Below are 17,187 nucleotides of genomic sequence, written 5' to 3'. Positions count from 1 at the left end.
CTCAACTCTTGTGGGCACGAGACTTCTGACTCACCACTTCTCTACAAAAGCGACCCAGAATTCGGCCACACATACCAGACACTCTTGGAGGGTCGGCATGTTCTAGATTTTCACCTCCAGGATGCCCTGTTATGCCACCTGGGTCACCTTTGTGTTCCTTCAAGCGAGCGTGCCAAGATGATTTGGGAAGCACACTACAGTCGGGCTGCTGGGCATTTCGGGGTTGAGAAAACAGTGGTAGTACTGCAAAATTATTTCTATTGGCCGAATCTTCGACAGGATGTTGGGAAGTACATCAGATCATGTACTGTCTGTGCCATTGCCAAACCGACCATTAAGAAGCACAGCCTCTATACCCCGTTGCCTACCCCTAGTCGGCCTTGGGAATCCATCTCCATTGATTACATGTCAGGCCTTCCTTCCACTAAGCATGGAAATGACTGTGCTTTTGTGGTCGTTGACAGGTTCTCGAAGATGGCCATTATGGCAGCCTGCAAGAAGAATATCACAGCAGAAGCCACTGCTAAACTCTTCTTTGAACGAGTGTGGGTGCACTTTGGGATCCCACAGTCTATCATCTCAGATCAGGATAGTCGGTTTCTCAGCACATTTTGGTCCAGTCTCTGGTCAATGCTGGACACCAAACTCACGAAGTCCACAACCTTCCATCCTCAAACTGATGGCCAGACAGAGGTTGTCAATAGGATGATTGTTCACATTCTGCGCATGTATAACTCAAAGCATCCACGCACATGGGACGAGAGCCTCCCCTATGTTCAGCATAGCTACAATCGAGCTCTTCACATCTCCACTGGCCATAGCCCTTTTTAGGTGGGTTTGGGATTCCAGCCACTATGCCCCATTGATGTGGCCATGCCACTTGCAGCTACTCACATAAATTCAGCTCATGGCCAGTCCGAAACAGATAAGGCCACTAGCTCCATTGAGCGCATCCAACATATTCGCCAGCAGGTCCATGAAATTCTTGAAAAATCAAATGCCAAGTACAAGCAGCGACATGATCAACATCGGGTGCCACACAAGATTCAGGTGGGTGACAAAGTCTGGTTGCATTTGCAAAAGGAACGCCTTACTGGAGCCTATCGGAAATTGAGACCACTCCAATATGGTCCTTACACCATTACTAAGGCTATGGGAGACAATGCATTTGAGCTCAACATTCCCCCATTCCTTGGCCTGCACCAAGTGTTCAATGTGGACCGCCTTCGGCCATACTTTCCACCATTGCTAGACACATCCGACATTGCAGAACAGCTCAAACCCACAGAATTAAATCCAGATTGCATGGAACAAGCTGCAACTGATTGGATCATGGACACACAGATCAAGAACACTTGCCAACAGAATATTCAACTGTATCGAGTTGTCAAAGCAGGCCAACTCCTTCAGCAGGGCAAGTGGCTCACCAGGGAACAAGTTCAGCAAAAGTTTCCTCATCTCATGGAGGAACTCAATGCAATGGGGACCATTGCTTCCTAAGGGGGGAGGAATGATCCAGGTGGATATTGGTGGCCACCTGCCAAGTCCACCTGGACCCCCACCATTGTTTCTCTCAGCATTTTCAGTTTCCTTAATTGTAGCACAACTTACTATTTTTAGCAGTTTTTTGGGTCCTGAACTTCTGGAGCCGTTTTGAGGCCCTAAACGACGTTTTTTGGGAAATTTGGGGGCAACATGGGTCCATGGACCGATGTTGCCCTTCCCAAAGTGGTATTGCTCGGATAGATCTTTCTAACAAGCTATTGTACGCGTCAAACGAAGATCGTATGCCAAAGTTACGACCTCGGGAAGTTGATGTATCAATTTACCCAAACAGGGCCCACAGTTTGGCGTTTCATCTCCTAGAGTTAGGTTTTGGAATGTTAAGGGTTTTCCATTGTTTCTCAACAATAAATAGGCCTTCAAGCCTCATTGTAACACATTTCAGAGACATGTAGTCACCACATGTCTTCTCAGAGATAAGCTACCATCACCCTAGCTGGTTTATTTCCATTTCTGGTTGTAAGCATATTTCAGTATTTTCCATTAATGAAATGAAGTATTATTTCCGCTGCATCTTTATGTATATGGTTATCTCTATAATTTGTTTCGTTCCTGTTTAAATCCGGATCAGTGGTATCAGAGCGGTCTGCTTTTTCTCTGTTTTTCTTTGCATGTCCCCAACAAGGTTGGGATATAAGGAGTTAGGGCTTGAACTGGTTGAACCTTTGCAAGACCAGCCTCGCAAATCCCAACGGCCTCCCATGGCGGATGAGAAGAAAGACGAGGGGGCAGGAGATCCCATCAAAATCTTGCTCGAAGAAGCCCTCAAGCGACAACGGAACGCGATGATGGACAACTTTGCCCAGATCCTTCAGCGGCTACCCAGAAACGATGCATCGGCTTCCAACAGCTACTCTAGAAATGCCACGCCCTTTAAGGTACAAGTTAATTTTGAAATCCCCATATTCGAAGGTCAGATAGACGTAGATGTCATAGATAAATGGTTAAATCTACTAGAGGGTTATTTTTCTGTTCATGAATTTTCGAGTCGGGAAAAGATTGTTTTCACTCTTCTCAAAGCAGCCCCCCACATCAAGGACTGGTGGGAAACCTACTGCGAGCAGAAGGATGAAAGTACTGGCTCACTATTTTCAGCTGCACCCACCTGGAATTCATTCCGGGATGCCATCAAGGAGCAGTACTACCCTATCGGAAGCTATGAGGATGAATACATAAAATGGACCACGCTACGGCAGGGAAAGGACCAAGACATGCCGGAGTTCACCAATCTTTTCCATACCCTTCGCACAAAGTTGGGTATCAAGGATTCAGAGCAACATTTGATACTCAAATACCGTGGCTGCCTGCACAAGTACATCCAGGAAGAAATACAATTCCTGAACATCTCCTCGCTCGGCGCAGCATACCGATATGTTGTCAAGGTCGAGCAGAAGTTTAAACAAAAGAAGCGAGACTTTGGATCTGCAAATCCAAAGCAGGGGAAAGGTGCCCCTAAACCACAAAACAAAGGACAAAGCCAAGGCGGGACAGCCCAAGACAACCCGTCGAAGCTACAAGCAAAGAACAACGCCGCGAAGCCAAAAAAGGACACTGGAAAATGGTGTGAGTTCCATAAGAGCTCCACTCACAACACGAGTGAGTGTCGGGCCAAGAAGTCGCTGGTGGCTGAGCTAAAGGTTTCAGAATCAGATGCATGTTCCGACTCTGAGTCAGAACCCGATAAGGGGAATGAAAAAGGGAAGCAGATCATTGATGCGGATCCCAACGCCACTGTTGCTACTGCCAAGATCCAGAAAAATGAACCCGAAGATCTAGAGGAGGAGGAGCGTCTCTTCCAATCCCAGATGTGGGTAAAGGGCTCCCCGATACAGTTCATTGTTGATAGCGGGAGTCAAAAGAACCTCATTTCGGCAGAGGTCATGAAGCGGTTGGGCTTACCGACCACAGCAAATCCACAACCATACACCATTGGGTGGCTTCACCAAGGACAAGATCTTCGCGTGAGCCAGCAGTGTCGCCTTCCGTACAACATCAAGCCCTTCACGGATGAGGCATTGTGTGACATTGATCCCCTTGAAGTTTGTGATGTATTATTAGGACAGCCATACTTGTTGAAGCGACATGCTATGTATGAATCAAGGCCCCGTGCTGTTATTATTACATTGGGAAATAAGTTGTACAGGATACCAGAGGTAGCACCACCTACCGCCATCTCTTTGATTACTGCAAACTAATGCAGTAAGATCATTTTCAAAACCAAGAAATTTGTTTTCCTGATGATACGCCCTCAAGGAAAGAAGAAGACGGTGGTTGCGGCCTCTAGACGGGGTCCCTCTGCACGACAACTACAAATGGACAAGGTTGTGGAGGAGTATGAGGACATCTTCACCTCCCCTGCAGGGGTTCCTCTGCACTGTCAGGTCAAGTACTCCATCGATCTAACCCCAGGTGCGCCGCTACCCAATGGACCAATTTATCGGTGCTCCGTTCTGGAGAACAATGAAATCAAGAGGCAAATTTAGGAGCTCGTGCAGAAAGGTCACATCCGTCCGAGTTCATCGCCTTGTGGGAGCCCGATCGTGTTGGTACAGAAGAAGGATGGGACGTGGAGACTTTGTATTGACTATCGGGCATTGAACAAGATCACTGTCCGTAATAGGTACCCGATCTAGTGGATTGATGACCTCCTGGACCAACTAAAGGGGGCGAAATATTTCAGCAAGATCAATCTGAAGTCAAGATATCACCAGGTACCAATCGAACCCTCTGATGTGTGGAAGACTGCCTTCAAATCCAAGGAAGGCCTTTTCGAATGGTTGGTTATGCCTTTCGGATTGACGAATGTTCCTGCAACCTTCATGAGGCTAATGGATGACATCTTGCGGCCATTCACCAACTCCTTTGTAGTAGTATACTTGGATGACATTCTGATCTTTAGCCAGAGTTGGGAAGAGCACCTCCACCACATCCGACAGGTTCTCCAAACACTGCGGCAACACAAGCTATGTGCCAATTTGGAGAAATGCACTTTTGGCATGACCTAGGTTCAGTATCTGGGATACATCATTGATGAACAGGGGTTGCATGTCGATCCAGCCAAGATTCGAGTCATTCGGGATTGGCCATCTCCAACCACTCTAACAGAGCTCCGCAACTTTCTAAGTCCTGCCAACTTCTACCGCAGGTTCGTGTTGGGGTTTTCTCATATTACTTGGCCCTTGAGTCAAGTCACCAAGGGAGGGGCGAAAGCAAACTTATTTTGGTCTGAATCTCAACAGAAGGCATTCATGGAGTTGAAGGATCGCCTCTGCACGGCACCAGTGCTCGCGTTACCAGATTTACAACAACCATTTGAGGTCAAGACAGATGCCTCTGACTATGCTATTGGGGCATTCCTTACTCAACATGGACATCCAGTGGCATATCACAGTGAAACACTTTTAGACACAGTCCAGAAGTACCCCACTTATGATAAAGAGATGTATTCCATTGTACAGGCGCGACAATGGAAGCATTACATTTTGGGGAAGGAAACGGTCATCCACATAGACCACCGACCCCTACATTTCATACAGACCCAAGGGAAATTGCAGAATGATCGCCATCAGAAGTGGTCTACATACCTACAACAGTTCCACTTGAATATCAAGTATAAGAAGGGTAGCACCAATAATGTTGCAGATTGCCTCAGTCGACCACCGATCATGGCGTTAACCACCGTGCTCAACTCTTGTGGGCATGAGACTTTTGATTGGCCACTTCTCTACAAAAGCGACCCAAGAATTCGGCCACGCATACCAGACACTCTTGGAGGGTCGACATGTTCTAGATTTTCACCTCCAGGATGCCCTGTTATGCCACCTGGGTCACCTTTGTGTTCCTTCAAGCGAGCGTGCCAAGATGATTTGGGAAGCACACTACAGTTGGGCTGCTGGGGATTTCGGGGTCGAGAAAACAGTGGCAGTACTGCAAAATTATTTCTATTGGCCGAATCTTCAACAGGATGTTGGGAAGTACATCAGATCATGTACTGCCTGTGCCATTGCCAAACCGACCATTAAGAAGCACGGCCTCTATACCCCGTTGCCTACCCCTAGTCGGCCTTGGGAATCCATCTCCATGGATTACATGTCAGGCCTTCCTTCCACTAAGCATGGAAATGACTGTGTTTTTGTGGTTGTCGACAGGTTCTCGAAGATGGCCATTATGGCGGCCTGCAAGAAGAACATTGTAGGTTTTAACCCTGTACAGAAATTACCTGCATACGAATTCTTAAACAAAGAAAATAAACAATGCGAGAGCATAACCCATAAAACACATATGCACAGAGATTTTTCCCTGGATCCCAAAACCGGGACTACCAGCTTGATTTTTCATTATGTTCCTTTCAATGTTACAATACATATTTATACATGCTGAAGCATCCAATACCATGGACCGAAAAACCATCGCGTCCAATACCATGTGCGAAAATTATGCACAAAACCATAGGTAGGTTTTCTTTCCACAGGGGGCCAGAGGAGAGCTTAGTCATTTTTCCAGCCCTGGAACACCCATTGTTTCTCTACACCAAGAGAACTTCTCAGAGCTCACAGATTTTGTCAATGCATCTGCAGTATTCTTCAAAGTGTCCACCTTTACCAGCAACACCTTTTTGTCTTCTATCATATCCCTCACAAAGTGATACTGAACATCAATGTGCTTTGTCTTTGAATGATAAGCAGGGTTCTTTGCCAAGAAAATTGCACTTTGGCTATCACAGTCTATTCTTATAGCTCCTTGTACTAACCCCATACTTGAACACAATCTCTGCAACCAAACTGCTTCCTTGCTTGCATGAGTGGCTGCCATGTATTCTGCCTCTGTAGTTGATAGTGCCACTACAGATTGTTTCTTACTCATCCAACTGACTGCACCTCCAAATAGGTTAAACACATACCCACTTGTAGATCTTCTCTGATCCAGATCTCCAGCCCAGTCTGCATCGACAAAACCATGAATATCCAACACTCTGTCCAATCCTGGTCTTCCTTGGTAGCACAAACCATAATCACTAGTGCCACGTAAATACCTGAAAACCCGCTTCACTGCTGTCCAGTGCTCCTTCCCAGGTTTTGACATAAACCTGCTCAATACTCCCACTGCATGTGCAATGTCTAGTCTAGTACAGACCATTGCATACATCAGGCTACCGACTGCACTTGCATATGGAACACGGGACATGTCCTCTTCCTCTTCTTGTGTCTTGGGACACTGTTCAGCAGATAACCTCACACCTACAGGAATAGGAACCTTCACCGGTTTACTATCCTGCATATTAAACCTCTGCAGTATTGTCTCGACATACTTCCTCTGGTTTAACCAGAGCTTCCTCTTTGCCCGATCTCTTTTAATTTCCATGCCCAAAATATAGTTTGCAGCACCAAGATCTTTCATGTCAAATTTGGAGGACAATTGGGTCTTCAAATCCTGGATAATTTCTTTGTCATTTCCAACCAGCAACATATCATCCACATACAAGACCAGATAAATAACACGGTCACCAATTAATTTAAAATACACACAATGATCTGCTTTGCTTCTGGTGAAGCCAAGTCCCCGTTTAAATGTATCAAATTTCTGATACCACATCCTTGGTGACTGTTTTAACCCATACAGAGACTTCTTTAACTTGCATACCAGTTCTTTCTTACCCTTCACCGCAAAGCCTTCAGGTTGCCTCATGTAGATTTCCTCTTCCAAATCCCTGTGAAGAAATGTTGTCTTCACATCCATCTGTTCTACCTCAAAATCAAAAGCAGCAGCAATAGATAAAAGTAATCTAATAGAAGCTACCTTGGCAACAGGAGAAAAAATATCACCAAAATCAATTCCTGGCACCTGGGAATAACCTTTTGCTACCAACCGAGCTTTGTATTTCTTCACCTTTCCTTCTGCATTAGTCTTCTTCTTGAACACCCATTTGCTGCTAATGGGTTTCCTTCCAGCCAGCAACTCTACCAGATCCCAAGCCTCATTTTTGTGCAAAGATGCCATTTCATCAACCATGGCCTCTTTCCAGAGTTTTCCATCCTCTGAATCCACTGCTTCCTTCACAGTTCTGGGATCATCATCAGTAACAGAAAAAGCAGAATTTGAACTGAAAGCAGATGGACTATACCTTTCTGGCTTCCTTCTTTCTCGACCTGATCTTCTCACAGCCGGAGTTTGTGGCTCTTCATCTTCTGATTCCTCCTCTGCTGCAGAGTCTGATTCTTCCTCCTTTGGCTCAAACTCTATCTTCTCAGGTTCCTTTGGTTGGACTTCAGATTGAATAACATCTTTTACCTCTCTGAACACCACATCTCGGCTGTACACAACCTTCCGTGTGACTGGGTTCCAAAGCTTATAACCCTTTAAACCATCCTTATACCCAATAAAGATGCACTTTTCAGATTTACTATCCAACTTGGTTCATTTCTCCTTTGGAACATGTACATATGCATCACATCCAAATACCCTCAGATGTGAAAGAGAGGGTTTCTTACCAGTCCATACTTCTTGTGGAGTCTTATCCTCCAACGCTGATGAGGGTGATCTGTTGATCAGGTAACGTGCAGTATCCACCGCCTCTGCCTAGAATTCTTGTCCTAACCCGGCACCATTGAGCATGCTTCTTGCCCTTTCCATCAACGTCTTGTTCATTCTTTCTACGACTCCATTTTGTTGAGGTGTATATGGAGTAGTCTTCTATCGTGCTATACCACACTTCTTACAAAATTCTTCAAATTCCTTGCTGCAAAATTCTCCACCATTATCTATCCTCAGCACCTTTATCTTCTTCTCTGTCTGATTTTCCACCAGAGCCTTAAATTCTTTAAACCTGTCAAAGACTTTAGATTTCTTCTTAAGGAAATATATCCATGTATTCCTTGAGAAGTCATCTATGAATGATACATAGTACACAGACTTACCCAGTGATGGAACCTTCACAGGTCCAAACACATCACTGTGCACAAGCTCTAATATCTGTTTCGTCCTCTTACCACCAGAGGGGAAACTCACTCAATTCTGCTTCCCATACACACAATTTTCACAGAAATCAAAATCCAGAGAGCTATCATTCATACCTTCTACCATACCTTTACTCTGAAGTATTCGAAGGCCCTTCTCTCCAATATGTCCAAGCCTTTGATGCCACAACATGGTCTTCTCTCCAGAGACCACTAGATTTTCTACTCCATTTTCAGGAACCATAGAACTATTGCACCCATCAACAACAGTGATACCTTGCAGTTTGTACAGAGTTCCAGTCCGAACTCCCCGCATCAATATCAGTGCTCCTCGAACCATCTTGCAGGTATCTTTCTCGAACACCGTCTTTACACCTGCATCATCCAACTTACTTACAGAAATCAGATTTCTGGCCAATGCAGGAATATGTAGAACAACCGGAAGTGTTCTAACCCTTCCACCTTGCAACTTCAACTTTACTTTTCCCCGACCAATGATTCTAGCCTTTCTATCATCTCCTAAGAAGAAATCACCACCATCATATTTCTCATACTCGCAGAACCACTCTCTATGGGGAGTGAAGTGAAAGGATGCACCTGAGTCAATCAACCATGCCTCATGATCTACATGTGTACTTGAAGAATCCAAGTACACATCCCCACCTTCATCTGAGGTGGTTTTCGCCTCTGCAGAAGGAGCATCATCAGATCCCTTTCCTTTATCAGGAGCTTTAGATTTACAATCCCTTCTGAAGTGCCCTTCCTTACCGCATTTCCAGCACACCACCTTTGTAGGTTTTCCTGGAGATTTAGATCTCCCTCTAGATTTAGATCTCCCACTCGATGACTTATTTTTGTTTCTGTTCTGGGACCGTCCTCGTACAGACAAGGCATCACCATTCTGGTTGTCCATATTCTTCCGTCTCATCTCCTCCGTCAGCAAGGCTAAGACTATTTCATCAAACTGCAAAGCAGTTGAATTGCTACCTATTGCAATAACCAGACTATCCCACGAATCTGGTAGAGAACACAATAGACTGATGCACTTATCTTCATCTGAAATTTTAATATCAACAGATAATAATTGACTTACCACAGTATTAAACGCATTCAGATGCTCTGTCACCGAGTCTCCATCTTTCATCCTCAGGTTATACAGCTTTTTCCGCAGGAACAGTTTATTCACCAGAGACTTAGATTTGTAAAAAGTCCCTAACTTGACCCACAAAGCCTTTGTCGTATCTTCCCCTGATACATTCAGCAATACTGAATCTGAGACACATAATCGTATTGTGCTCTTTGCCTTCCGATCCAATTTCTTCCATTCTTCATCGGTCACTCCCGATGGTTTAGTACCCGGATCTACCGCCATCCACTGATCTTTATCGACCAACAGATCCTCCATCTTGAGTTTCCACAACTCAAAACTCTGACCATTGAACTTCTCAATCTCGATCTTTCCACTGCTCGCCATCTTCTTTCACCACCAGAATCGATCTCGCAGATCTCCCACTAAACAGGGTTTACCACAGGCCCGAGCGAAACCCCTCAGCAACAAAGGCGTCCCGTTGAAGCCAAAACAGCTCTGATACCAAATGTAGGTTTTAACCCTGTACAAAAATTACCTGCATACGAATTCTTAAACAAAGAAAATAAACTATGCGAGAGCATAACCCATAAAACACATATGCACAGAGATTTTTCACTGGATCCCAAAACTGGGACTACCAGCTTGATTTTTCATTATGTTCCTTTCAATGTTACAATACATATTTATACATGCCGAAGCATCCAATACCATGGACCGAAAAACCATCGCGTCCAAAACCATGTGTGAAAATCATGCACAAAACCATAGGTAGGTTCGCCCAACCTAATATAGGGTCCAAAAAAATTTTCCCGGGGCGCTGCCCCGGACCCCGTAGAGGGGGGCTACCCGCCCCCCTCAAACCCCCATGTGACCCCCCCATTGCACAATCGGCGCAACGAAGGGGGGCTACCGGCCCCCTCTAACCCCCCGTTTAACTACGTAGGTTAGTCGTGGAAAGAATATAACACAACCCAACAAATATCACAGCAGAAGCCACTGCTAAACTCTTCTTTGAACGAGTGTGGGTGCACTTTGGGATCCCACAGTCTATCATCTCAGATCGGGACAGTCAGTTTCTCAGAACATTTTGGTCCAGTCTCTGGTCAATGCTGGACACCAAACTCACGAAGTCCATAGCCTTCCATCCTCAAACTGATGCCCAGCCAGAGGTTGTCAATAGGATGATTATGCACATTCTGCGCATGTATAACTCAAAGCATCCACGCACATGGGATGAGAGCCTCCCTTATGTTCAACACAGCTACAACCGAGCTCTTCACATCTCCACTAGCCATAGCCCTTTTTAGGTCGGTCTGGGATTTCCAGCCACTATGCCCCATTGATGTGGCCATGCCACTTGCAGCTACTCACATAAATTCAGCTCATGTCCAGTCCGAAACAGATAAGGACACTAGCTTCATTGAGTGCATCCAACATATTCGCTAGCAAGTCCATGACATTCTTGAGAAATCAAATGCCAAGTACAAGCAGCGACATGATCAACATCGGGTGCCACACAAGTTCCAGGTGGGCAACAAAGTCTGGTTGCATTTGCAAAAGGAACGCCTTACTGGAGCCTATCGGAAATTGAGACCACTCCGATATGGTCCTTACACCATTACTAAGGCTATGGGAGACAATGCATTTGAGCTCAACATTCCCCCATTCCTTGGCCTGCACCAAGTGTTCAATGTGGACCACCTTCAGCTATACTTTCCACCATTGCTAGACACATCCGACATTGCAGAACAGCTCAAACCCATAGAATTAAATCTAGATTGCATGGAACAAGCTGCAACTAATCGGATCATGGACACACAAATCAAGAAAACTCGCCAACAGAATATCCAATTGTATCGAGTTGTCAAAGCAGGCCAACTCCTTCAGCAGGGGAGGTGGCTCACTAGGGAACAAGTTCAGCAAAAGTTTCCTCATCTCATGGAGGAACTCAACGCAATGGGGACCATTGCTTCCTAAGGGGGGAGGAATGATCCAGGTGGATATTGGTGGCCACCTGCCAAGTCCACCTGGACCCCCACCATTGTTTCTCTCAGCATTTTCGAGTTCCTTAATTGTAGCACAACTTACTATTTTTAGCAGTTTTTTCGGGTCCTGAACTTCTGGAGCTGTTTTGAGGCCCTAAACAACGTTTTTTGGGAAATCGTGGGGCAACATGGGTCCATGGACCGATGTTTCCCTTCCCAAAGTGGTAGTGCTCGGATAGATCTTTCTAACGAGCTATTGTACGCGTCAAACGAAGATCGTATGCCAAAGTTACAACCCCGGGAAGTTGATGTATCAATTTACCCAAACGGGGCCCATAGTTTGGTGTTTCATCTCCTAGGGTTAGGTTTTGGAATGTTAAGGGTTTTCCATTGTTTCTCAACAATAAATAGGCCTTCGAGCCTCATTGTAACATAGTTTAGAGGCATGTAGTTTTCACGTCTCTTCTCAGAGATAAGCTACCATCGCCCTAGCTGGTTTATTTCCATTTCTGGTTGTAAGCATATTTCAGTATTTTCAATTAATGAAATGAAGTATTATTTCCGCTACATCTTTGTGTATATGGTTATCTCTATAATTTTTTGCGTTCCTGTTTAAATCTGGATCACCTCTTTTCCTTTGCCTTCTTCCTCTATGTCCTTCCTGTCTTCTTCTTCTTGTAGATCTTCATCATCTCTATTAGTTTCCTCCTTAACATCCTCCTTTTTTTCTTCATCATCCTCCTTCTCTTCTCCCTCTTCTTCTTCAAACTCATCATGTTCTTCTATGTCATCTCCTTCTTCATCCATCTCATCCTCATCTCCTTATGTATCTTCCTCTTCCTGCTTTACTTCCTCTTCACTGACAGTAGGACTAACATCATATGTGAGAGCTTTGATGTCATCCTCTACTGGCATGTCTCTGAAAATTGACCATGTTATAGGAGTTTTGAGGTTCTGGAGGGCATATTCTATAAGGATCCTAATTAACCCATGGTGAGCTAACTATTTGGAATTTCCCTCCTTCACTTTGATGCTTGAGTCTATGAGTGATTGAAGCAGGAAGTATGGTATGCTGAGCCTTTGGTGAGGGGGTGTTTCTGCTCCAAATCTCAATTCTTCAAGGATCCTAAAATGATAGCCATAGACCACACTATACCTACCCTCACATGAAATGTATTTGATCAGTTGGTAGCTTACCTCATTCCATGGATATGGTAGACTTTCCCTCCTTACTCCATTTTTGTCCTCAGTGGGTTCCTCACCTTCTAAAAAGAATTTTCTTTTGGCAACCTGGCTATCTCCTTTGTCTTATTTCCTCCATGGTATTCCTAGGGGAAGTGTGGTGACTTTGTTGATGAGCATAGGGCTTAGATCTATAGATATGCCCCTTATTACAATAGTGGCATGGATTTTGGTGAGTGGAGTGAAGGAGACAACAAATTCTTGATCCACCTCATCATCATACCCTCTGAATTTTTCGAAAAACCCCATCCAATTATGTCTTGTGAAGATTTCAAGCACTTGGGGGTGTTGTTGGATTCTCACAGTGTTGGTGGGCTCCCTCCTATTAAACCCTCTTGTCATCTTGTTGGTGAAGTTTGAGGAGATGAGAGGGTTGAGACAATTTCAAATTCATAACCAAAATAGAGATGACTGTGTATGTAATATCCTTACATAGTTGCTAAATTCACTCAAACTTAGAGGATTTTTGGTTCAATTACTTGTAAAGAGGGATGTAATTATAGAGCCCACCTCTTTAGATTGTTTGCAGTGGCCAAATCCCATGTTATCCCTTTTGAAGTCTTCTCTACCAATCCTGCAGATAGACTCTGTGTATCCTATAGGAATGCATGTGCATGATCCTGTAGGAATTCTTGTGCAATCATGTAGGAATTCATGTGCAGTAAAATGATGGAGTTCTACTTTCGGTGGGTTTCCTGGGTATGAGAGTGACATGAGAGACTGAGTTTCAAGGAAGTGAAATGCATGAATGCATGGGAACAATGTTTTTGTTTCCTCTTATGGTGATTCGGGGTGAGTGGTGTTCTGGTAGCAAAGGTATGTTTCCATTTTTAGACCGTTGGTCCCCTCTACCACCTCATCATTCCCCACTCCTTGTAATCAGCTCCCACCTTATGCATCCATAGTTTTAACCACTTTTGTCCTACTCCTTCTATGTCTTTGAGTTGACTGCAGCCACATGTGAGAGGACACTCGGTTGTGTATGTATTGACTGAATGAAGGTGGCCAAGTTAACTGGCCACCTTTTAAATTATAAACCAACTATATCGTAACCCTTACATTTTTTTGACTACATGATGCATATGAGAGAGCGAGCGGGATACTTACCTGTGGTTCCAATGCTATGCTGCAGTTGTTGAAGACCAGAGGTGCTGATGTATGTATTTGCTGCATGTTTTTCTTCTTCCTCCTCTTGTTGTATGTTAATGGCTTCTTTGTTTGTGTAGGTACCTATGCTTGAATATATGATGTTGCTGCTTTGGAGCTCCTGGATCAACATACTGAGGGCTTGTTTCTAGTATGATTGGTAATCTGTGGGATAGGCTGCTACAGGATTTTCTACAAGATGTCTTGTAGCTGCTTCTCCCTTAGAACTCTTTAATAATTCCTCTTGCTAGGGTTGTGAGGATGGTGACATGGATGGAAAGAAGGAATAGGAGTGTGGAGAGCAAGCAATATTTAGGTGATTCTCTTTATCCCTCCTTGTTTCCCTTTTTTCGAAGATTGGAAAAAAATACTCTTGAAACTGATTTTTTTTTTTAATGGTGAGTGCAGGGGTGATGATGGTGGACAAGTTATGGTTACTGAATGATGAAGAGGGTGAAATTCATTTGCCTAGAAAGTCATTTATTTTCCTTAGGACTGCTTCCTGTAGGATTTTTGGGTCACTGTAATTCCTATAGGATCATCTTGTAGGTCGTCAGGGGATCTTATAGGAATACAGAGGATCCTGTAGAACACACAGTCCCTTTGTAAAGTGAAGCAATGGAGTGGAAAAAATGACAAAAATGATGGAGGAATGCATGGTAATGAGCGGAAAAATAAATATGTGAGTGATAGGTGTATCTTTGTGATCCTCCTTTTCTCCTTGACTGTCCTTCTTGCTGACCACCAAATGGAATTTTCATGATTTGATTTTTTATTTTTTTTGAAAAACAACTAGGCTGCCTATGAGAGGTTTTCACCCTAGTAGTTTTCCTTGGGTGCCTCAAGAGAGGTTTTCACCAAGGGATCTTTCCTATCCTTTTTTTTTTTACATCACTGAGCTGCCTCAAGAGGTTTTCAACCCAATTATGGGACTCAGGTGCCTCATGGAGGTTTTCACCTGAGTCCTTATTCTTTTTTCTTTTTCTCAATGATTTTATGAGGGAGGAGCTGGAACTTGCTCCACTATCATCACTATTTTATAGATATCATCAATGAACTCTTGTTTTGATATAGGTCTCTTGTAAATTTTCAATCAAAGTCCATTAACAAGAAAAGGAATGGATTCTTCATCTATGGTTCTAATTTGCGCTGAACCGTTATCATGGCATCTTTCCACAACATAAGGTCTAGCCATCTGGTCCTTAACTTTCCCTTGAAGTCTTTATACCTAGAGTCATATAGCGATGCCTAATTGCCTTCCTGAAATTGCTTCTCCTTGATATCTTTATCATGCCAGATCTTCCTCTGAAGTTGAACTACCTCTGTATGTAGGAGGGCCTGCATTCTGAATTCATCCAAACCATTCAACTAGAGAAATCTCTCTTTTTGTGCACTGCTGAGATCCAGATCTAATTGGGTTGCCATCCTTAATTTGTTATACTCAAATTCAATGGTAAGCAAGGCCTTTTTCGCATCGACCAGCTCATAGGGTGTGAATCCAGTGGTGGTCTTCCATGTGGTATTATAGGCCTTGGTGGCCTCAACCAGTCTATCTACCCAATCCTTCCTAATGCTGCTTGCTACTTTGGTCAAGATGCCCTCCAATGCTCTATTGGTCACCTCCACTTTCCCATTAACTTGTGGATGATAGGGTGATCCAAAATGGATCTTGGATAAACCTCTAAGTCTAAAAGACTTTATAAAAGTGGAAAAGGGTGATAAATGGTGAAAATCACATGTAATATGAATCAGATAAAGAAAAGGGTCAAAGGCGGATTTATATATAAATATCACATTGGAAAGGTTCCAAAGGTGGGACTTAGCAGTAGGCCTTAAGGACTCCCGATTTGCGATCTTCGACATATAGCATCAGGGGAAAACCTCCATGTGATATCGGAACCTAGGTGAGCTGATTTTCGATTGCGATGAAGCAGCAAGCAGCGATGCGATCGGCGATATTTATCGAATTGGAGCCTTTCAAGTGTAAGAGGCTTGGCTGGAGGATTTGCAATATGCGATGTGCGATCACATATCGACTGTCGGATCGAGGATCAGATCAATGATCAAGAATTGATATTAATTACATTTCGGAGGTGTAAAGCGGCGATCAGTGATCGGTGATATATATCACAATGGAGTAGTTCATTGAAAGTGGTATAGACCCCCGGGCCGTTGCGATTGCGTTATGCGATGCGCCGATATTGTCGATTGGCAGTTAGGATTGCAACCATATAAAGGGTCATTGACATATGCCTATTGTGATTGCAGTATGCGATCCAGGCACGGACCCGATGAGGTTTATGAATGCGATTGCATAAATTTTGAAATCTAGATTTTCTGATTTTCAATGTATTTCTGTCTATTTGGTGTTTAGCCATAGGCAATGCGATTTGCAATGAGCGATGAAGAAGACTGACCCGAGAGGGATGTAGATGTGATTCTATATTATTTGAAGTTTGAATGAACGGCTAATAATGTGTTTTTCGTGCGTTTCTCTGTGTATTTCCATGACATGTTGGAATTCGAAATGATTGCAGGGGGAGGCCAAATGACCAGGTTTTCTGTACCCGCCAGTGTATTTCAATGGGAAAACTGATTATTTAATGAATCGATCAGTCTTCCATGCTTGAAAAGGTGAAAACCGATCCACGATAAATATACAGAGAGCACAATTGATAGAGGGTCACTTGGAGGTTGAGAAAAACCAGAATCACGCGAATGCCGAGAGAAACACAAACAAACAGAGAGTGGTGGATTCTTAGAGGCAGAGGTAGCATGATGCTCAAGAGAAGCCCCGAGAAGCTCATAGAGGCCCATAATGCTCAGTGAGTGCCTGGGTAGAGCAAATATACTGGGGAATCCATTGGAAGGCCCAGTGAATGCTCAAAGATTCGAAAAAGGCAGATCGCAAAAGGCCAAAGAGTTTAGAGGGCCACAAAGTCCCAGTATTCACAGAGGGCCACCAGAGGATGGGAGGACAGCGAAAGAGCCACCAGAAGTTGGAGGCTCAATAGAGGCATGGCCACCAGAGGTTAGAGGTAGAGCCTTAGAGCCAAAGAGCTCAAAGCAGACTTCTAAGAGCCATGGAGCTATAATGAAGTTAAAAAAAAAAAAGATATAAAATGATCGAGTTGTTGTTGGTGTATGAGATGGTAGTGCTCGGATAGATCTTTCTAACGAGCTATTGTACGCATCAAACGGAGATCGT

The sequence above is a fragment of the Pinus tabuliformis genome, chromosome 7, assembly GCF_031772625.1.
Source record: "Pinus tabuliformis cultivar Carrire ecotype Pingquan chromosome 7, CPIR1, whole genome shotgun sequence".
Lineage (NCBI taxonomy): Eukaryota > Viridiplantae > Streptophyta > Pinopsida > Pinales > Pinaceae > Pinus > Pinus tabuliformis.
Note: the sequence above shows the minus strand (reverse complement) of the source record.